Genomic DNA, 23,111 nt, shown 5'->3' on the forward strand with positions numbered 1-23,111 from the left:
TGTCCTATTGTGAGCCCGGGAGGGAGTCAATAGGCGAGTTAGAGGCGTTTTCCCCCGCCTTGTGTACCCAAGATGACTATTTGCCGGAATTAACATGATAATCATGAATGTTTGTAGCCTAATCGTGCCCTAGTCCTTTTATATCTTGAGTAACACATCTTTCCTCTTAGTTTTCTCTTTGAATTTAGTTGCTGCTTATTTAGTTTAAATTGCTAGTCATTCAGTGTAGCCTACATAGTTAATTTACCAAACAATCCTTTTCCTTTGACTTAGCTAAACTTAAGAATAACAACAATTAGTAGTCTCCCAAACTCCTCGTGTTCGACCCTTACTAGTGCAACGCACGCATCGTTCACTTGCGTGGTTTAACTTGAACCATCACTCGGCTCGGCTCGTTAACACTCCTATAACACCCCTATGTACAACTATTACATTATTAAGTATTAACTAAAAATTGACATTAGCAAAATATTGACATTGTTGATAGAATTATATGAACATTCGTCTTCAAATCGAATCATACAAATCATTGTACTCCAATACAAGTGTTACGTTATTATGAGTAAAAAATTGACGTTAATAAAGATAAAATAATGTTACTACCAGTTGAATTATACAAATATAATCTTATTAACTACAAATTGACGCTAGTAAAACATACAATGACATGATTAATCGAACCATACGAGCATTTGTGATCTTACTCATACGATATTCATGTTAGTTTTTAACTTCAGATTAAAATTTGCCCGTTCAAAATTTATTATAGGGTTTTAGAGGTTATTGGTTATTGGTTTCAGGTTTTAAGGTTTAGGGTTTAAGCAGGATTTAAGGAATTATAAAATTTTAGGGTTTAGGTTTATTAATAGGGTTTAGGGTTACGCGAAATAATACATAACGTAAATATGATAGGAAAATGAACGTAATGAGAAATGCGAACGATTGAAATGATCGCTTTATGTTATTCAAAAAGAGATAGTGTACTAATTTGAGCGTAATTGTAATAAAATGATCAATATATGCAATTTAATGCTAAATGGGATCGATATAACGTGTTAATAATAATTATCGGTTTAAGGGTGTACAAAGATAATGTGCTTGATTGAACGTTACAATATTAATGTAATCATTTTATGTGATTTAATGATAACCGTGTTAAATTTAACGGGAACAATAACAGAATAATTGTTTTATGAAAGTTAATACTAAATGCGATCGATTGAGTTTAATTATATTATGAGATATAAAGAGAAATGCAAGCATTTAATTTAATTATAATAGAATGATCGGCAGATCGGGTATGTGGGAATTAAGAGTTACCGTGCACGTTGAACGTACATTTGAATAATCATTTCAACGTTACTAAAATTTACGTAATTGTTTAAGACAACTAAATAGATTATAATTTAGTTTAATGCGTGTGCTGATACCCTTGCTCAATTGATTGCAATGCTTGCCTTGAATATTGATACTCTTCTCCTTAATACCAGAGTTCGATTCTTCTTTGAGTCACTGCTATTGAGTATTGAACCTGCGATCTCTAGTGTAAATATAGCACTTCAACCAGTTGTTCAAGACACATCTACACATTTATTTAACTAAATTATTTGATATTTAAGTGTTATGTGTTCATTTTTTTTACTCTTATAATACTATTTTAGATGGAAAATTGAAAAAAATGGAGGGAAATTTTTTAGTGAAATATAAAATTATAGGGAAAAAAAAGGTTATAAATACAACCTTAAACCCTCCATTTTATTATCATTCATCTCCATTTTACTCCTACTCAAAACCTTAATTTCTTTAGCAAACAATTTGTGAGAATGGCAACACCAAACAAACAACATGTTGGTGACCTAATCGTTTTTCGCTTATTTATGCGAGAAATGTTGAAGGAAGTTGGCCACGACGTAGTTTCGAAAGCTATGTATCGAGTAGCATCAACATCCAATATACTTTTAAAAAACATGTACGAGGAGGAGTACAATATTCTTAACTCTAATCTCCCCCCTCGACAAGTTATACTGGACAAAAATTGACGATGATATTTCGATGGCGGCGACACCAAAAATCGATAATATCATCGTAAGGGATGATGAAAATGACTACGATAGTGACGTAGTTATCCTCGAGACCCCACCTCCATGCTCATCATCAAAGGGTGGGAGAGAGAGAAAAATAAGAGGTGGTGGAGCACGCAAAAGCTGCAAGAAGATAGTATTTTAGAATTCATTTATGTTGTTTCGCATTGTTACGAATAATCTGTTTTAATTTTATTTACATTTAGTATTGTTACGAATAAATTCAAAGTTATGAAATTCTATATTATTGAAGGTTCTTTTTTTTATCATCCGATATTAAAGTAAAGTATCAATTTTATTTCTCCATAATTAGTACTGACAAATTATCGATCCTTAAATATTAACAAAATTCTCGTATCGATCAAGTAATAATTGTACTTTTTAATTAAATTAATTATATTGTATCAAATTAAGAATTGATTTACATTAATTAAATCAGGGTTTATTTTAATCGTCGCCGGCGTAGGGATGAAGGGAGGTCAACCGACTTTGGATTGAGGGGTGTGGCCCGCCAGAAATGTTGCCGCCTTGCTGGTATTGGGCGTTAATGGTAGTAGTGGCCGTAGTACATGAACATGTTACTTCTTCCTGCATTTCACTTTTCCGTTTTCCGATTTTTCTTTTTTTTTTTTTTTTTTTTTTTTTTTACTATTTTAGTAATTTTTACTATTTTTATTTATTTATTTAAAGACTCGGACTTAGGAGGTCGTCAAGACCGGCCGGTGGTGCAAGGGAGGCGGCGGTGAGGGTGGTGAATAGTGGTTGATGGGTGGTGATAGTTAGGGTGAGAAAAGAGTAAATGAAGAAGGGGGAGAGAGATGAAATAAGGGTATTAAAATGAAATCATTAAAATAAAAGGGGTATTATGGTCATTAACGTCCATGAATGAGTAAAATCCGTACATGAATGAGCAACACCCTTAAATAATATAATATATGATCTACATTTTCTGGCAATCAAAAAATATATATAGCAATCGAATTTTACGTTATTTTTGGGTAAGATCATTGATATGATCTACATTTAGCACATAGTAGAATAGAATGTTATACATAATATTTTTTGGGAATTATTTTTTACATTAGACTTAGCCCATAGTAGAATGCAAAAGTCAAAAGCCCAATTAGAAGATAATATTTTAGGCGGGAAAAAACGTAGATTGACCTATTCATTTAGTAAATAGGGATGTGAGTTAGGCGGGAAAACTTAAAACTTTTCCTATTCTTTTAGTATATAGGGGATGATCTTATGAGTAATGATAATTTGAAGATATTTTTTTAAGATATATTATATGACGTGCAATAGTTGGCATGATTGACGATATGTTCTTTTTGACAATGATTTTATATATTTTGATTAGTGAAAGATATATATGAACCCGAAATTTTGGCAATGATCAAGGATTTTTTACTTGTAGCAATATAACAATGATTGACAATAATTTTTTTTTTTTTTCTTTTGCAATGATTGAAGATTTCATACTTATTTTTTGGCAATCAAATTTTACGTTACTTTTGGGCAAAATTACTGATATGATCTACATTTTCTGATATCTTATAATAATTTCAGTAACTATAATTTGCACAATAATATATGCAATCAAATAATAATCCTTGGGCAAGATAATAAGTTATATTTTGCTGAAATCATTATCCTGGCAATTAAATAATATAACTAGTTTTATGCCCCGTAAAATTCACGGGATGTTTTGTTTTGAGTGTGATGTTTCTAGTGTTTTTAGTAATTGAAATTTTATAAAATATCAAAACATATAGTAAGCTCACCTTATGAATAAGTTATCATTGATTGCGTACTAAGAGTACGGACATTTACATACATGTTAACATAAAGATCAAACTCGATAAATTAAATAAGCCAAAGTAGGTGAATATTGCTATTTTTTCGAAGGTAAAATGATGAAAAAAAATAAACAAATACCAAAATAAAATATACATTTGAAAAAAAAAAGAAAAAAAAAGCAATTAGCCATTCACGTTGATGTCGTCAATCTTGTAGTTAGTCTCCAATATATAGTTATTTAAGTTATCCTAATATTTTACTTCTCCATATAGTCATCTTTTTCTAACGAATCGACCCTATGATAAAAAAAAGTAACTCCGTAATTAGTCTGAATAAACCAACAAAATAGTGAAATTTGTTTTATGCAATATTATCGTTGTTAAATTAAGTTTCCTCTTAAATAGTGAAAGAAAAAGGGAATGAGAATGAAGTCGTAGAGATGTAAGTATATTACCTTTTGATAGGTTTTATCGTGTACCTATGCAAAGATAATTTCCCTAGACACAATTTAATGTAGTAATAGGGGTCGAACACAAGGAAACGGGAATTACGTCGTGAATTGTTATGGGTAGATTTTTATCAAGGTCGATTACGATTTGGGTTTGGTTTGTTTGGTTGGTGATTAATAAGAATGCAATGTAAATAATATGATAAAAGATAGTCTAAAGGGTTCGGGTCACTCATGCAAAGGTAAACATATGAACATGATAAACTTGATACTAATAATCTTGTCAATTACTTAGGCTTAAAGATACCCACCTTACGGTATTAGTATCAACCATAGACCGGGTCCTAGAAAAACTCTCGTCCATGACTAGGTCGTCCTACCACACATGCTTAGTCTAATTCAATTCCGTGCCTCTCGACTTTAGAACGAATAAACAAGTTTCAATCTACGACTACGGCCGATAATCAAAGATTAAGCGTAACAAAACAAACATGTGATGGAAGCAATTGATCAATATTATTATGAACTTTATTTAATCATATTATATGTTTGATTTTGCATGGCTCCCCTAGCCTTTAGACTAGAGAATTTAGCTACTCATACTAAGATGTAAAATGTAAACTAAATTGTAAGGAATGTTGAACATGGTTATATGAATTATACTAATTAACTGATATAACATGCGAAAAGAACAAAGCTAAGTAAATATGAAATACTTGACTATAGTAACTATGTGATAACTAAAGCAATGATGTAAATTGTAAACTTGTAATAAGAAATACCTTATAAAGGAGGACTTGTATTGAAGAACAAACAACTAATAACCAAAAGATTGAATAACAAATGCTTGAGAATCTCTTGAAATACAAAATGTTGAAAGATTAACTAAGGAATGCTTAAACAACTTAAACTTGAAATGAAAACTAATGAGAGAAAACTTATAATGCTTGAGGCTTATTGTAGTAAACTTGGACGTAAAATGAGATGGATAAAACCTAGGAATACCTCTCCTATTTATAGGAGAGGAGGAGAAAACGTAAGAACCAACGAGCATGCAACCCCGATCGGGGTCATGTGTTTCCGGATGATTTCCCTTAATTCCTCTCTTAATTGTTTGAGGAATCCAAAGTTTATACATTAATGCACCTTAATCACCCGGGTAAATGCCTAATCTCTCATCTTTAGAGCCTCCAAAAAGTATCCCATGCATGTTGGAATCCTAAGTTTTTCATCTTGACTTGGACTTGATCATTGGGCTTTGACTTGATTGTTGGCATCTTTTGCATTATACATATTGATCCATAAATTTCTCCATGCAAAACTCAAGCCATATTCACATACTTAGTCCAATCTTTGGCCTTGTTTAGCTTAGTGAACTTGGTGTATAAAATGATAGGAAAAAGCCTTCAAATGCTTAGATTCCTACAAAAATATAACAAACACAACCATACACCTAGAACACGAGATTAGCTCAAAAATACACTAATTAAAGTATAAATATCAATAGAAACCGAGCTAAAATGAGGGGTAAAAGTGTATATAAAATGAACATATCAAACTCCCCCAAGCTAAACCCTTGCTTGTCCTCAAGCAAGAAACCAAATCCCATCAATTGCTATATCCTAAACAAGTTAAGCATAACGATTTAAAAACCCGAAACAACATGGGCAACGAATAAAGCAAGACATGGATGAGATTTACACGAAGGCGTAGCATAGAAAACTTTGAATGAACCTTTAAGCTCTTGCATGATCTTTTGACTTATGGACTCTCACGGGACACTCAAACTCTTTTATATGTGAAAGGACAATTTTTGTGAGTGAACACTCAACTATCCTCAACTTATAACAATGTCCCCGCAATCTAATATGGTAAACATGTCAAAACTAGCAAGCAAAGTTAATCAAATGTAAGCATCATAAAGAAGCCAAATGGGTAGGAAGAAGGCAAATAAACATGGGTAAGAAGGGGGAACAAAGGAATTATGGTAATGTGGAGCTAAGTCAAGCTAGCAACTACCAAAATGCAAGGATGCTCAATCCCAATTCTAACCCAATTTTGCAATTCAAACCATAAGAAATTTCTCCAAAATATGATGAATAATGCTTGAGAATTTCTCATATCTTTGCTTCTTCTTCTTTTTTTTTTTTCTTTTCAATGCATACTTTTTTTTTTCATGCTTCTTCTCATTCATTCATTTTTCTTTCTTCATTTCTTCATTTTTTTCATTTTCTTTCATTTTTCAATTTTTCAAATTTTCCATTTCCTTTTTTTTGAGCATTAAGACCAAGCTCACATGATTTCAAACAATCAAACATATCCCAATGAGCACCCAAACACTATCCAATAAAGCTACTAGCTTAACAAGGGTAGGCAATTTCAATGATGTAGCTAAGGATAAATTTTGTGAAGGGGTCAAAAATGCTAAAATATCATGTGAATGGCTCCAAAATGCTAAAACAAATAAATGCATGCTTACCAAGAAATGACATGAAGACCATACTTGTGCGTTTTGATGTAACACACATTATAAGGAGACACCTACACTCACCTAAGTGAGACCAAATAAAGATGAAATGGCCTTAAAGGAGGTTCTACCTTATCAATTTTGTAGCTTGCCAAAAGTCAAGATCAAGCCTATTCGGTTCATTCTCCATCTCCCACCTACTATGTCAAGACATCCCCATGTAGCTAATATCCCATCATTAAAGAATAAATCATTAGCAACAAGCTATTAATAGGATAAGCAAAGAGGAAAGTAGGCAACAAGCAAGCACAAAGCAAAAATTTCTCTCAAAAATTTTCAAATTTTCTACACTACATGCAAACTACACTATATGCAAATGCAATCCCCCCCCCAAGCTAAACATCACATTGTCCTCAATGTGCCACCTATCCAAATCACCCAATCAAACCATAAAAATGGCTCAAAGCACAAAACAAGAAGGACTAGAGGTTATGTTTAATGAGTTGCAAGATCTAAACTAATATGCAAAGCAATTAAAAACTTACTCAACTTGCTAGCCCCCCCCCCCCCCCCCCCCCAGCTAGCATGAATTCGGGGGATTTCTTCATCAATCAACTAAGAAAAGGGCCAAAAATTGAACCTCTTCCTTCCTTTCTTCTTCTTCTTGCCACCACCACTTGATTCTCCTTGATGACCACTTCCACTTGAGTCATCCCCATGAAGAGGAGTGACATACTCACCAATATCTTGGCCACTACCAAGACCTTCACCATAACTACTAATCCCACCATAGCCACCATAGCCACCATAGCCACCATAGCCTCCTTGCAAGGCTTCAACCCCATAATCCGAACCACAAAAGTCCGGGCCGGGTTCATATTGAGCAAATGTACCTGCATCATGGTGAGGAAGGGGAGAGAGAATAGGAGATGAAGGAGGAAATCCACCCAGAGGATAAGTATAGAATGAAGGGTGTGACCCCTCGGGTGGGATAACTCCTTGCCTAGCAAAATGATCATAAATAGGATTTAATGCAAGACGTTGGTCATCACGAATTTGGTTAACACCTAAGTTCATTTCCCGCATCATATTCATCATTTCTATGCTAGATGGTGACTCAAGGCTAGAGGTGGAGTGACGAGCTTGGGAGGATTGACCTCCCACACGTCTCTCAACGGTGGTAGTGGACTCACCTCTAAGGGGTAAATGGTAGGTCGGTCTAACAAAGGGGTCACTTCCACGACGAAGCTTAGTGTGAACTAAAGCCTTTATCTCTTTCTTTTCCTTGGGTAGACGAATGGAGTCTTGCCTACCTATCTTCCAAGTCATGTTGGGATATGCATCTTTAAACCAATTACAAGAAAGAAAGTACTCATAATCAAGACCAACCCCCCTAGCCCTAGACTCAAGCAATTGTCTCAAACCGGTAGTCTCTTGGTTAAACCGACACAAATGGTGAGCAATTTTAGTGACCAAACCATCTAAGACAATGCAACTATTCTTGGCATTAGTTTGCTTGGTCAAGTGGACCGCAAAGTGGTAGGGGATATTAATTCCCCAATTCTCATCATCATTAACATTCAAGAAAACACCCAAGATTTCTAACTCAATCTTCCTCATCGAGTGAGGTTCATTTCTCCCAAAAAAGGTCCATCCCATAACCTTTGCCAAATCCTTATGTCGGGATAATGAATAAATTGATGTGGTGTATGATCAAAACCCGGAAAAGTCAAGTGAGAAATGGCATCCCAAGTTAAAACGGGGTTATAATCATCGGGTGATTCGGTCGGTAAGTCTTTGTGAGGCAAATCAAAGATAGCGGCGTAATCCGCTAAGTCCAACTTATGATCTTCATTAAATAAGCGAAAGGTAACAAAAAGAATGAAACCGGGTTTCCTATACCTATGAAACTCGAAAGAGCTTAAGAACTCAAGGGTGAGTTCGGGGAAGGTCTTATAATTCATGGTATAACAAAATTTCATGCCAAGATTTTTAAACAAAGCTTTAACATTTTTCTCTATTCCAATATTGTTTAAAGATGCTTGGTTGATGAATTTTGTTGGTTCCATACCTTTGCTTTTCAAAATAAACCAATTGTTTTATTGAGCTAGTGAATTGAAGATCACATTCGGATATTCCGGGTCATGCCATTGTGGGACTTCCTCCATTTGGACATCCGCTGCTGCATTTGAAGGCTCCGCCTCACCTCTCCTTCTCTTAGAAGCACCTTGTGAAGGAGCTTTTTCTTGGTGCCATATTTCTGAAATTTTAAGACAAAATTCATCTTAAGGCAAACCAAAATCCATCCTAATAGGCATAATAGTATGAATTAGTGAACTAATCCACACTACAAACATGTAATAAACATTCTACAACCAATTTTTAGTACCAAAAAGCACAAAATCGAATTCCCCCAAATTGATTTAGGGTTTGCATAATCCAATTAATTGATTGCAATAGATGAATTTAAAGAGAAAAGAGAAGAGATCTTACCAATTTGATGTTAATGGATGAATAAAGCTTGCAAATCAATGAAGAACTTGAAGTTTTCTTGTGATTTTAGGTAGAAAAATGAAGAAAATGATGGAGAATGGGAAGAAGGAGTACCGTCGGGTAAGAAGAGAGTGATAGAAAAGCTTTTTTTTTACTTACCCGTCAAAATAACGCAAGACAGCTACAAAACCACGACCCCGATCGGGTCCACCAACCCCGATCGGGGTTGACCGCAATTCCGCTTTTTGACTTCCTCGTATATGGGGGTGACTTGTTTTTCTTTTTTTTTGAAAACCACGTCCCCGAACGGGGTTTTTGCATGGGGTTGCGTGTCAAGTGCACTCCAATTTCTCCTTTCTTCATTTTCACCTAGAAATCACAAAAGAAATATCGTTAAGTCGAGTATTTTTATTACTAATCTACGAAAAACAATTAAAATGCAGGAAAATAAATAAAAGCAATAACACTACAACGAAAACGCGGGAAACTGACGGTAAATTTAAGCCCATACTAACGGCCTTTCCGTCGGTATTTCACTTTCCTGACGGAAATTCCGTCAGGAATCAGGGTCAGCTTATTTCGTCACTAAAAAACCTATCCTGACGGAATTTCCGTCAGTCTTTCAAAATACTGACGGATCTGTGACGGGAAATCCGTCTTTATTTTCAGCCCCAAAGTGACGGAATTTTCGTCAGTTTTTTAAAATTACTGACGGAAATTCCGTCGGTGGTCCTGACACGTGGATTTTTAGGGTGATATCAGGGAAAATGGAGAAGATAGTGAGTGACGGAAAATCCGTCAGTTTTCCCACTTTACTGACGGAAAATCCGTCAGTTTTCTCACTTTACTGAAGGAAAAGCCGTCAGTTACATGGACACGTGACACTTTCCTCTTGAATTTGGAAAAATGGAGAGGGAAAGCAGTGACGGAAATTCCGTCGGTATTTTAAAATTACTGACGGAATTTCCGTCAGATATATTAAATAACAATGTCTGGAAAAAGCGACTGTCAAAATTTCACCCACGATCGTTTTCGCATCGTTTCAAATACAGCCACGATGCCTATTTGCATCGTTTCCAATATAACCAAAACCTGCAAAACACATCCAATCGTCGACCGCCAAGCGGGAATCCATTTTCACGTCGACCGCTAATGCGGGAATCAATAGACAACAAAAGAGAAGGGGACGCAAATTGTTTTACATAAAAACATAGTCAAATTTGTACATTGTCTTACAAATTAAACACGAAAGAGAATTGTCTTACCATGTCTTTCATACTCCCTACTAGACGACAATACTAACTAAACTAAAGTTCTAACCTAAAGGCTCTAACTTAAAGCTCTAAGTTATTATAGGCTCAATAAAACTACCAGTACCTCCAAACCCGTCATCACCACCCCCAAAGTCATCCCGTCTATGTGGAGTAGGAAATTGTGAACACGTGTTTGGGGTTGAGATGCTTGCATATCAGCCCAAGCCTTTCTCATTGCCGCCATTTCTTGACTTTGTTCACGAACCTGTCTTTCAAGAGCAACTCGAGCGGCTCGCTCATCATTCATTTGGGTGGAAAGTTGTGAAATCATGCTAGGAGCATAAGACAAAGACCGTCGGCCAGCTTTGTTAGGAGGAAAATCATACCATATTTGGGCCCTTGTATCTCCGGTCCCAAACATCCGGTTCTTCTCGTCGAAGCCTCCTACTGACCTTGTAGTAGGCCTGAATCTCGTCGGAGACTCGTCCGGTGGCAATGGTCGACTCATCTCCGCTTGGAAATCACATTTGAAAAAAATACAAAATCGTCGAAATGATATATATATACCTATCTTTATAAGAAAGAGATTATCGTTCTTTGTAATAAAAATAAATATTAAATTAAATACAAGAATTTACCTTAATATCAGCCGCTCGAGGGTTAACCCACTCGCCCTTCTTATTTTTCTTCGTCTTCATGAACATCTTGTGGGGGGTGGCCTCTTGACCCTGAAATTAGTATGGAAACAAGTAAAATCAAGTATATATTTGTCAATCATATATATTAACCACTTTTTAAAAGCAATATAAACAATACTTACCAATTCCTTGAAAGCATCGGAACAACTCTTCCGACCAAGAGTGTGGGTGCCCAATGCTTTCCCATCTTTCCCACCCGACTACCTATTTGACGTGTTGATTTTCGAATGTTTGGCAAAAGTAGGATCATTTGGCCTATTCCTAAGGTTCTCCAACCAAGTAGTAGGCACCCACTTTGGCGGTTTCTTGTTATATTTTAGTCCATTAATAAGAGTGGTAATCCGCCTCGTTACCCTCGCCCCGCCACTCGGGAATAGGATCATACTCGGGATCGATGGATCTTACATGACTCTGTTTCAAAAACAAATGTGAAATTAGTTATATAAAACTTATGAAAATTCTTATAAACTTAAGAAAATTATTATAAACTTAAGAAAATTATTATTGAAAAACATAATTACCGCAAAATAACTCAACATCTTCTGACGCTGTGCGTTACTCGCTTCACCCCACCTAGTGAAGTACTCATCTCCTGTGTTACGGGTGAACGACCAAGTAACATATTTCTTGATTGGTTCGTCATCCCACCTGAAAAATACACAAATATTTGAAATTAAAACTGTAAATGTTAAGTTTTTTAAAAATTAAAACATTAACATAAACTTACCAAAAATGATACGGCCGAGCACGGGCCTTCGAGAGAGTCACCGCATGTTCTCTGTCTTCGTGATGGAGGATCAGGATCTTCCTCATTCTCAACCTCGTCGTCCTCCCGATTCTGTTGAGATGCATTTGCATTACTATTGCTCCCAAAATAACAGCGAAAAATGTTCGGCATAATCATTGCATGAAAACAATTCAAATTGTTAGTTCAAAGAAAAAATCGTTAGTTCAAAACATCCATTTCTGCAGGGTATATATAAACAATTGAAACAAACACTAACTATGGAAAACTGTGAACTAATTACCACTTGCCTCTTCTTTAATGCATTTTATTGGCTGAATTGAGAGGTTTCTTATGACCAAACCTTGGAAATTGAAACACACTATTGATGTTAAGCTCAAACGACATGTATAAAACAAAAAACCAAATAGGCTAGAACGACAAGTAATAAAAAACGGAGGGCAAATTTTATTGAATGTTTAATAATTGTACAATTACAACTAGTCCTCCTCACTATCACTATCACTACAAATCAAAACAGGTTCATCTTCTGAAAAAAGTACTCCTACTTCTTCCTCTGATTCCTCATTTTCGTATCTAATAAGTTCTTCAACTTCATCTTCATCCCCTTGTTCTCCGACGTCTCTGTCATATTCCCCTTGACCTCTTTCCACTGTCACTTCGTATACATCTTCATCCTCTATATCTTCCAACAAAATCGGTGAAATTGAGTGATCATTCACAACCACATCTTCTTGAAAGACACTTTCTTCAATAGGAGCATCAACTTGTGATCTTGCCTTGGTTTTAAAAACCGCGGACCACTGAATACCTTGATTACCTTTCTTAATGGTTGGATAAGGAGCATAACAAACTTGATCGACTTGAAAAGCTGCCACAAATGGGTTATGTCCACGAAGTTTCTTTTTCTCGTTTACATCTACAAGTCCATAAACCTTATGGATACTAAGTCCTTGTGGGGAATTATCAAGCAAATCACATTTAAACAATATAACCCTATAAACCCTTTGCTCGGCATAATAAGAAAGCTCAATTACTTCATTTAGGGTTCCATAGTAGTCCAACCCTTCATTGAATTCACGAAACCCCATTCCTTAACGTAGACTTGAAACATCAACTCCCTCCTTATAAGCTCGAAACTTATAGCCGTTGATGGAATACCGTCTCCAAGACTTCACCATGTTACTAGGACCCAATGCTAAAGCTATTATTAGACGATCCTTCAATCTATGAACCTATGAATAAAAAAATGTTAATTAAGTTGTTATATTTTTTTCAATATCTAATAAGAAATCTAAATGTATAGTTCAATTTCAAAGAAAATGTATCATCACTTACTTGATTTCGGAACCATTTCGGAAAACTTTTCTCATGTGATGCCCAAACATCATCAGAGGATGTGACATCAGGAAAATTGATTTTGATATGTGCCTCAAATTCCCTATAAGTAGGGAAAGCATGTTTTAGTTATGTATTAATTACCTATAAATTCGATCTAATTTGATAATTAAAAAACAATTGAGTAATGATGAAGTATTAACTTACTTTTCATAAGTATCTAAAAAATCTCCACAGTTCCTTAGCACATAAAAATGAGCTTCTTCATACTCTTTCTCGGTTAAGTACCTCTGTATACATTTTAGGTTGTAGTTCCCATGTCATCATTGAATAACTCGGGTAACTTAGATTTCATTTGGTCATCGAATTTACACCAACATCTAAGTCTTTTGCTTTTGTGTCAATGTGATCTTCGAAATAAAAAGAACAGAAATTTGAAATTTCCTCTAACAAAAAAGCGTTGCATATTGAACCCTCCACCCGAGCTTTGTTGCCAATCTTTTTTTATATATGATTAAGAAATCTCTCAAATGGATACATCCATCGATATTGAACAGGTCCTCCAACTTTCGCTTCATAAGGTAGGTGAAAAGGCAAATGCTCCATGGAATTGAAAAAAGACGGGGGAAATATCTTCTCTAACTTGCATACTATCTCCGCAATATTTGACTCCAGACGTTCCATAGAATCAACTCTAATCGTAGAAGTACACAGGTCTCTAAAAAATTGGCTTATCTCAGTTATTGCATTCCAAGGACCTGTCGGGAGCAACTCTTTCAAGGCAACGGGGAGTAGTCGTTCCATAAAGACATGACAATCATGACTTTTCATGGAATGTAACACCATCTTTTTATGGTCAACACACCGACTCAAATCTGAAGCATAACCATTCGGGAATTTTAAGTTAGCAACTTGATCACATAGAGCCTTTTTCTCGCGTTTGATAAAACAAACCTAGATGATGTGGTCCGTTTATAGCAAAGTTCATTAAAGTCTTCTTTACCCTTAGTGTCAAATTTAGTTTTACCTGGTACATCCATGATGGTGTTGATAAGTTGTTCAAAAATTTTTTTCTCAATGTGCATAACATCCAAGTTGTGTCGAATCGACAACGTTTTCAAAGAGGGAAGTTCCCAGGAATATGCTTTGTTTCCACCAACCTTCATTTCGATCTTTCAATCTTTTCAATTCTTTATCGAAGCATCAACTATTTTAGGCAAGTCTTTTACGGATTCCCACACTTCATCACCCGTTAGTTTCGATGCGGTTATGCGATTCTCGTTTTTTGTTTTTAAGAAAATGCTTACAATTGTCGCGGAAAGGATGATCGGTGTTAAGAACTCACGGTGACAATCAAACCAACAAACCTTTTTGCTATTTTTAAGCCAAAAAGATCCGTGATCATTTTACGGACAATAAGGACAGGCACGATATCCACTTGTGGACCAACCAGAAAGTATGCCATATGCCGGGAAATCGTTGATCGTCCACATTAATGCAGCCTTTAATTGAAAATTTTGTTTCTTAGAGACATAATAGGTGTCTACGCCGGTTTCCCAAAGTTGTTTCAACTCTTTGATCAACGGTTGGAGGAAAACATCTAAATTTGACTTTGGGTTCTTAGGACCGGGAACTAGTACAGATAAGAACATAAATTGTCTCTTCATGCATAACCAAGGAGGTAAGTTGTACGGAGTCACAATCACGGGCCAACAAGAGTGTTTCGTCCCAAACTGCCCAAAAGGTTGAAATCCATCCGTACACAAACCTAGCCTAACATTTCGGGGTTCACTTGCAAAATTTGGATGCTCTCTATCGAAATTCTTCCACGCTTCTCCATCACTTGGATGTGCCATTGTCCCCCTTTCTCTTAATCGAGAGTTTTTGTAGTGCCAACTCATCTCACCTGCTATGTGCTTGGTTGCATATAGTCGTTGTAACCTTGGAGCAAGCGGGAAATAAGTTATTGGTTTACATGGAATTCGCCTCCCACTTGAATTCTTTTTACCTTTATACCGAGATGCACGACACTTTGTACATTCTTCAAGATTAGAATTTTCCTCCCAGAAAAGCATGCATCCATTGATACATGCATCAATCTTTTTATGGGAAAGTTGGAGTCCCTTCAGAACTTTTTTAATCTCATTAAAACTGCGCGCCATTTGATTTTCCTTTGGAATTATGTCACCAACGAACGACACAAAACCATTAGCGCATCTAAGAGATATGTTGTTCTCACATTTGAGTGATAACAACCTAGCAGCTGCTTGCAACAAACTCATATCACTTCCCTCAAACACCGGTTGTTCGGCTTGCTCTAACATTTTAAAGAACGAAGAAACTTGGGGGTTCGGGGTTTCATAACGCACTTCTTCATCGTTAAGGTCATCAGGATTAAGTCGATCCTCCAAAATTTGGTCAACAGTATCACGCAATGCATTTTCCACGAACTCACGGTAAGGATTCTCACTAGCATTTGTACTAGGTAGTTTCTCACCGTGATATGTCCATACATAATAATTATCGGCGAAACCATACGACCAAAGATGAATTTGAACATCTGCTTTCCTTTTAAAACCTAGGTTTTTGCATTTCTTACACGGACACCTCATTTCACCTAAATTCTTGTACTCACTACTTCCTTCCGCGAATTTAATAAACTCTTTCACCCCCTCTGCATATGCTTTCTTGGGTTTCTTTTTTTCGTCTAATCTTTCATACATCCACTGCCGTTCTAATCTTTTCGTGTATTATATATCTACACATTTATATATGTCATTAAAAAAGATAATAACCTAACAACAATCAAAATCAAGCATAATAAACAATAATTTAACATTTTAACCAATATAAATATTGTATTTCTTTGAATTGGGTCCTTATCACTCCAACATAAACCCATCAATGTACGTTTTAAGTCACTAGCAAACATGTACTTGTGATTTATTAATGAGAAAAAAATTGGCAAAGCAATTCCCATCCGTTCTCCAAATACACAATATAGAATAAATAATTACTCTACATATGCATTTAGAGAACACTAAAGGAATTGTCACCAAACTCTTTTTTCATTAACAAATCACAAGCACATGTTTACTACCTAAGTGACTTAAAACGTACAAAGACAGTCCCAAAACGGGGACTATTCAAAAATTACTCCTAGTGAGTAATTTTTGAACGGGTACTAGGTCAATATGAACAATAATTTTAACAATATTAAAAACAAAACATACAACAATGACTACTTTTTGAATTAACATAAACTAAAATGATTTACTTTTCATTTTACATATCTAGTCTAATTATCATTTTAAAAACTAACATCAATAATTTTTCAATTTACATATCTAGTCTAATTATCATTTTAAAAATATTAACATTTAACAAAATTTAACAATAATCTAATTAACAAAAAAATTAGATGCATACAATAAAACCGTCACAACATACATTTAAACAAAATTGGCTTCTATCCTAAGTCAACATGCATCAACATCAACAATAATTCAACAGTAATTAAAACAATAACTAATATTCTAATTCAATTAAGATAATTAAACAAAAAAAATTAAAAGAGAAAATACCTAATTAGTTCAACAAAGAAAAAAAATGAAAAAGAAGGATGAGAAAGAGGGAAGTGGCGGCGGCGGTAAAGGGCGCGGTAGTGGCGGTGGGAGGCTATGGAGAAAAAAAAATTAAAAACAATTAAAGAATAAGGAAAAAGAGAAAGGAGAAAAGAAGAAAAACAAATAAAATTACCTTATAGTGATGGCGACGGCGTGGTGGTGTTGTTGGTGGTGGTGGCGGCGCCGGAAGTGGAGGAGGGTGGTGATGGTGTCGGGTTTTAAGTTGGTGGAGGAGGGTTTGGCGATTTTTAATTTGGGGGAAAAAATTGGTAAAGTGATACGGGATGCTCCCGTGGTTGAGATAAAAGGACCCACTGACGGATTATCCGTCGTATAAAAAACTGACGGAATATCCGTCAGTATATTAAAAACACTGACGGAATATCCGTCACTGGCACCTTTATCAGGACAATAATGCAGAAACTTTACACGTCACAATTATTGGCCCCACTGACGGAATATCCGTCAGTTTTTTCAAAATCCTGACGGAATTTCCGTGAGTGGGCAAAAATCGTGACATGACTGTCATCAACACAAAGCATTCAAATATCTTGGCCCACCGACGGAAATTCGTCAGATTTTGAAAATCGACGGATATTCGTCGATGGGCTAAAATGATTTCACTGTACTCAATTTAACGTGTGAAGCCCAGCGACGGATATTCCGTCGAATTGGGATTACCGACGGAATTTCCGTCATTGACTTTTTGGCGCCTTTGACTTGGTCAACGCGCCAATAGATATCGACGGGATATCGTCGGGGAAACGATCGACGGAATTTCCGTCACACATCCGTCAGTAACCCGTGTTTTCTGATGGCCTCTTTTTTCCGTCGGTAGGGCTGTCAGTAACCCGCGTTTTTCTTGTAGTGTAAAAAGCTTGGGTTGCCTCCCAAGAAGCGCTGATTTAACGTCCCGCACGACGAAAAAGCTTGAGTCGATTTAAACTTTCTTTGGTAGACGTTGAACGGTCATTTCCTCTATCACACCAACGATCACATTCTCATGGTAGAGCTTCAAACGATGACCGTTTGCCTTGAATTTTTTGCCCTTGGTGGTCATCACTTCAACGGAACCGAACTTGTTGACATTCGTGACGGTATACGGACCGGTCCACCATGATCGTAACTTTCCCGGAAATAGCTTGTATCGGGAATTGAATAGCAAGACCTTGTCACCAATTTGAAATTCCTTGTTCAAGATCTTCTTATCATGCCATATCTTTGTTCTCTCCTTGTAGAGACGGGAGCTCTCATAAGCTTGCAAGCGGAATTCATCGAGCTCATTGAGTTGCAACAACCGCTTCTCTCCACTCGACTTCGGGTCCATGTTAAGCTCCTTAATTTCCCAAAAGGCCTTTTGTTCCATCTCAACGGGAAGATGGCACGCCTTTCCATAGATCAACCTATATGGCGAGGTACCAATAGGTGTCTTAAACGCGGTACGGTAGGCCCATAAGGTATCGTCGAGCTTCATACTCCAATCCTTTCGTGATTTGGCAACAACTTTCTCAAGTATGGACTTGATCTCACGGTTGGAAACCTCTACTTGGCCACTAGTTTGTGGATGATAAGCCAAGCCTCTTCTATGATAGACTCCATATTTTTCCAACAAAGCATCAAGTTGTTTCTCACCGAAGTGAGTACCACGATCACTAATGATAGCTCTTGGAACACCAAACCTTGGGAATATGATCTTCTTGAATAAGTTGATCACGTTGCGATCATCATTGGTAGGAGTAGCAATTGCCTCTACCCATTTAGAGACATAATCAACGGCAACCAAAATATACCGATTCCCTTTTGAGGAAGGACACGGTCCTTGATAATCTATGCCCCAAACATCAAACACCTCTACTTCCAAGATTCCATTTAGAGGCATCTCGTATCTTCTTTATATGGAACCCGTCCTTTGGCAAGCATCACAAGCCATCACAAAAATTTTGGCATCTTGGAACATAGTTGGCCAATAGAAGCCAGATTACAACACCTTTGCAACGGTTTTGGATGGTCCATGATGACCACCATAAGGAGAAGAATGGCATCCTTCCAGCACCCCTTTCACATCCCATTGTGGGATACATCTCCGGAATAGCCCATCGGAGCAATGTTTGAACAAATGTGGATCATCCCATAGGAAGAACTTGGCATCATGTAAGAACTTCTTCCTTTGTTGATATGAAAGGTTGGGTGGCAATTATCTTCCAACTAGGTAGTTGGCTATGTCGGCATACCAAGGAGTATTGGCTTCCAACATCATTAGAACATCGTCGGCGAAGGAATCATCAATAGGTAACTCAATACCTCCATCCTTGAACTTCAAACGGGATAAGTGATCGGCAACAACATTTTCGGCCCCCTTCTTATCTTTAATCTCAAGATCAAATTCTTGCAAGAGTAAGATCCATCTTATCAACCTTGGCTTAGCTTCTTGTTTGGCTAGGAGATGCTTCAATGCGGCATGATCGGTATGAACAATGACTTTGGAACCAATCAAGTAAGAGCGGAATTTGTCTAAGGCATACACAATGGCAAGTAGCTCTTTCTCCGTCGTGGCATAATTGATTTGAGCCGCATCCAAGGTTTTGCTAGCGTAGTAGATAGCATAGAGAACCTTGTCCTTTCTTTGTCCTAGCACGGCATCTACCACGTAGTCACTTGCATCACACATGATCTCGAATGGCAAGTTCCAATCCGGTGATTGGATGATAAGTGCGGAAATCAAAGCCTTCTTGATCCTATTGAAAGACTCAAAACAATCGTTAGTAAACACAAAGGGAGCATCTTTTAAAAGAAGCTCCGTAAGGGGTTTGGCAATCTTAGAAAAATCTTTAATAAAACGGCGGTAGAAACCCGCATGGCCCAAGAAACTCCTTACACTCTTCACATTTACCGGTGGGGGTAGTTGCTCAATAACTTGGACCTTAGCACTGTCCACTTCAATTCCTCTTTCCGAAACAATATGACCAAGTACCACTCCTTCATTTACCATGAAATGGCACTTTTCCCAATTCAACACCAAATCAACTTCTTCACAACGCTTCAAAACTTTGGACAATTTAGTCAAACAAGCATCAAAAGAAGAACCATAGACACTAAAATCATCCATAAACACCTCCATGATAGACTCAATGTAGTCGGAAAAGATGCTTATCATGCAACGTTGGAAAGTGGCGGGGGCATTACAAACACCAAAAGGCATTCTACGGTAGGCAAATGTACCATAGGGACATGTAAACGTGGTCTTCTCTTGGTCATCCGGGTGAATGGGTATTTGAAAGAACCCGGAATAACCATCTAGGTAGCAAAAGTACTTGTGACATGCCAACCTTTCCAACATTTGGTCAATAAAAGGTAATGGGTAGTGGTCTTTCTTAGTGGCTAGATTTAGCCTCCTATAGTCAATGCACATTCTCCAACCCGTCACAATTCTAGTTGGAATTAATTCATTTTTATCATTTTTGACTACGGTGGTTCCTCCTTTCTTAGGAACCACTTGGACCGGACTCACCCATTTAGAATCGGAAATCGCATAGATAATTCCCGCATCTAACAATTTAAGCACTTCCTTTTTGACCACTTCTTGCATGTTAGGATTTAGTCGTCTTTGACCTTGGACACATGGTTTATGCTCTTCCTCAAGATTGATTCGATGCATGCAAAATTCGGGACTTATGCCTTTTAAATCGTCAAGTTTATAACCAATGGCTTTCTTGTGATATCTTAAGACATGAAGCAATTTAGCCAATTGACTTTCATCTAATTTAGCACTAACGATTACCGGACACATCCCCTTATCATCTAGAAAAGCATACCTCAAATTGGAAGGAAGGGGCTTAAGCTCGGGTTTTTGTACCTCAACATCTTGAGGTGTAGCAACCAAGCCTATAAAGTGTGAGCTCTCCTCTAATGATAGCTCCTCTCCATCCAATTCTTGCTCCAAAGCATAAATATCCTCATTTCCAATCTCATCATCACCTGCAAATGATTCTAAAAGTAAGAGTGCCTCCAAGGGATCTTTAGACAAAGATCGAGGTGTAGAGTCTTCTATAACAATGTCAACAACATCCAAAATGTCAATAGAATAACAAGACTCTTCTATCTTAGGACTCTTCATGGCACTATTCAAATTATATGTGACCTTATCGTCACCCACTTCCAATGTAATTTTACCGTTCTTGACATCAATCAACGCACCCGCGGTGTGTAAAAATGGTCTTCCCAAAATGATCGGAATTTGGGCATCTTCGGCCATGTCAAGAACAATAAAATCAACCGGAATGAAAAACTTACCAACCTTAACGGGAACATCCTCCAAAACTCTCAAAGGGCCTTTTATAGAACGGTCCGCCATTTGCAATGTGACACTAGTGCATTTTAAGACTCCCATATTAAGTTTAGCACAAATAGAATAAGGTATTACACTCACACTAGCACCTAAATCGCATAAAGCTTTATCAATTTGGTAGGTGCCAATTGTGCATGAAATAGAAAAGCTACCGGGATCTTTAAACTTAGGAGGGGACTTGTTTTGCAAAAGAGCACTCACCTCGGCGGTGAGAGCTATAGTTTCAACCTCATCAAAAGTCCTCTTCTTAGTTAAAATATCTTTCATGAACTTAGTGTAAGATGAAATTTGAGTGATTAATTCGGTAAAAGGAACGGTAACCTGTAGATTCTTCACAACTTCCATGAACTTACCGAATTGAGAATTCTTTTGATGCTTTGCCAACCTATGAGGAAATGGCACTTTAACTTTTTCCGGAATCTTTGCTTCAACATCTTTCTTTGGAGGAGCATCCTCCACTTCCTTGACTTTCTCAACAACAACAAGTGGGTCTTCCACTTTCTTGGGAATTTCTTCAATTTCTTTATCATTTGGAGAGACCTCCAACTCAACAAGTACCTCCTCATCATCTTTGGGAATGGATGACCCATCATATTTCGTACCACTTCTTAAAGAGATAGCGTTAAGGGTAGCATGTGGTTGCTCACCTTGAGGGGGTAGTTGACCCGATTTCCTTGAAGAGCTAGATGAGGCCAATTGAGCCATTTGTTGCTCCAACATTTTGATTGCGGCATTTTGAGCTTGCTCGTTCTTTTGAATTTGAGCCAACAATTCTTTTTGCATACGGATTATCAAGCCCTCAAGCTTACCTCCCTCTTGGTTATTTTGTTGGGCATTTTGTTGTGGAGGTTGAGTTTGTTGGAAATTGTTTTGTGGGAGCCTTTGTTGATTTTGATACCCCGGTGGAGGGATATATTTTTGTTGTTGAGGAACATAGGCATTTTGTTGTGGTGGCGGTTGTAGTTGAGGATTTAGCACATTGTTGCTTCTATAAGACATATTCGGGTGAAATCTTGAATTCGGGTTATATGTGTTTGAGAATGTACCCGGTGGATAAGCATTTTGTGCATTTTGTCTTAAAGTTAAAAAGGCATTTACCTCTTCAATGGGAGCTTGGCAATGAGCGGCATAATGACCCGCACCTCCGCAACCTTCACACAAAACGATTTGGCTTGTTGAAGACATGGCATTGACTTGTTGAATGGAATCTCTAGCATCCCTTTCCGCCAATTGTTGTTGGAGCAAAGCAATTTGAGCTAGCAAAACAGAGTTGTTAGAGGATTCTTCTTTACCTTTAGATGACACAACTCGGGAATTGACATATTGGGCATCATGGATCGCCATAGATTCGATCGTGGAATGAGCAAGATCGGTGTCAATTTGATCAAACCGCCCATTGTTGGCGGAATCAAGAATCCTTCGGGACTCGGCACAACATCCATTGTAGAATGTTATTGCTAGAAACCAATCATCTAGCCCATAATGTGGGCATTGCCTTTGAAGCTCTTTGTACCTCTCTCAAGCTTCATATAAGCTCTCAAGAGCTTGTTGACGGAATCCGGTGATTTGGCTCCTCAAAATTTGAGTTTTCTCCGGTGGAAAAAACTTTTGGTAAAAAGCAAGAGCCAACGTCTCCCAATTGGTGATTCCCAAGGTGGTGCGGTCAAGGCTATTGATTCAAAGCTTGGCCTTGTCCTTCAAAGAGAAAGGGAAAAGTATTTCCCTTATTTGGGCTTGGGTGACGCCCGTTTGACGGATCATGGAGCAATAGTCACAAAAGTTTTGCACATGCAAATTGGGATCCTCCAAAGGACTTC

At 37.1% G+C, this 23,111-nt stretch overlaps 1 non-coding gene across 1 annotated transcript; it reads left to right on the forward strand.

Moving 5' to 3' along the window:
- Positions 1 to 22,768: 22,768 nt before the first annotated feature.
- Positions 22,769 to 22,875, forward strand: LOC141624912 (small nucleolar RNA R71). Its single transcript, XR_012534715.1, has one exon. It is a non-coding gene; the product is annotated as a small nucleolar RNA R71 (small nucleolar RNA).
- Positions 22,876 to 23,111: the final 236 nt, after the last annotated feature.

Source organism: Silene latifolia, chromosome X (assembly GCF_048544455.1).
Source record: "Silene latifolia isolate original U9 population chromosome X, ASM4854445v1, whole genome shotgun sequence".
Classification (NCBI taxonomy): Eukaryota; Viridiplantae; Streptophyta; class Magnoliopsida; order Caryophyllales; family Caryophyllaceae; genus Silene; species Silene latifolia.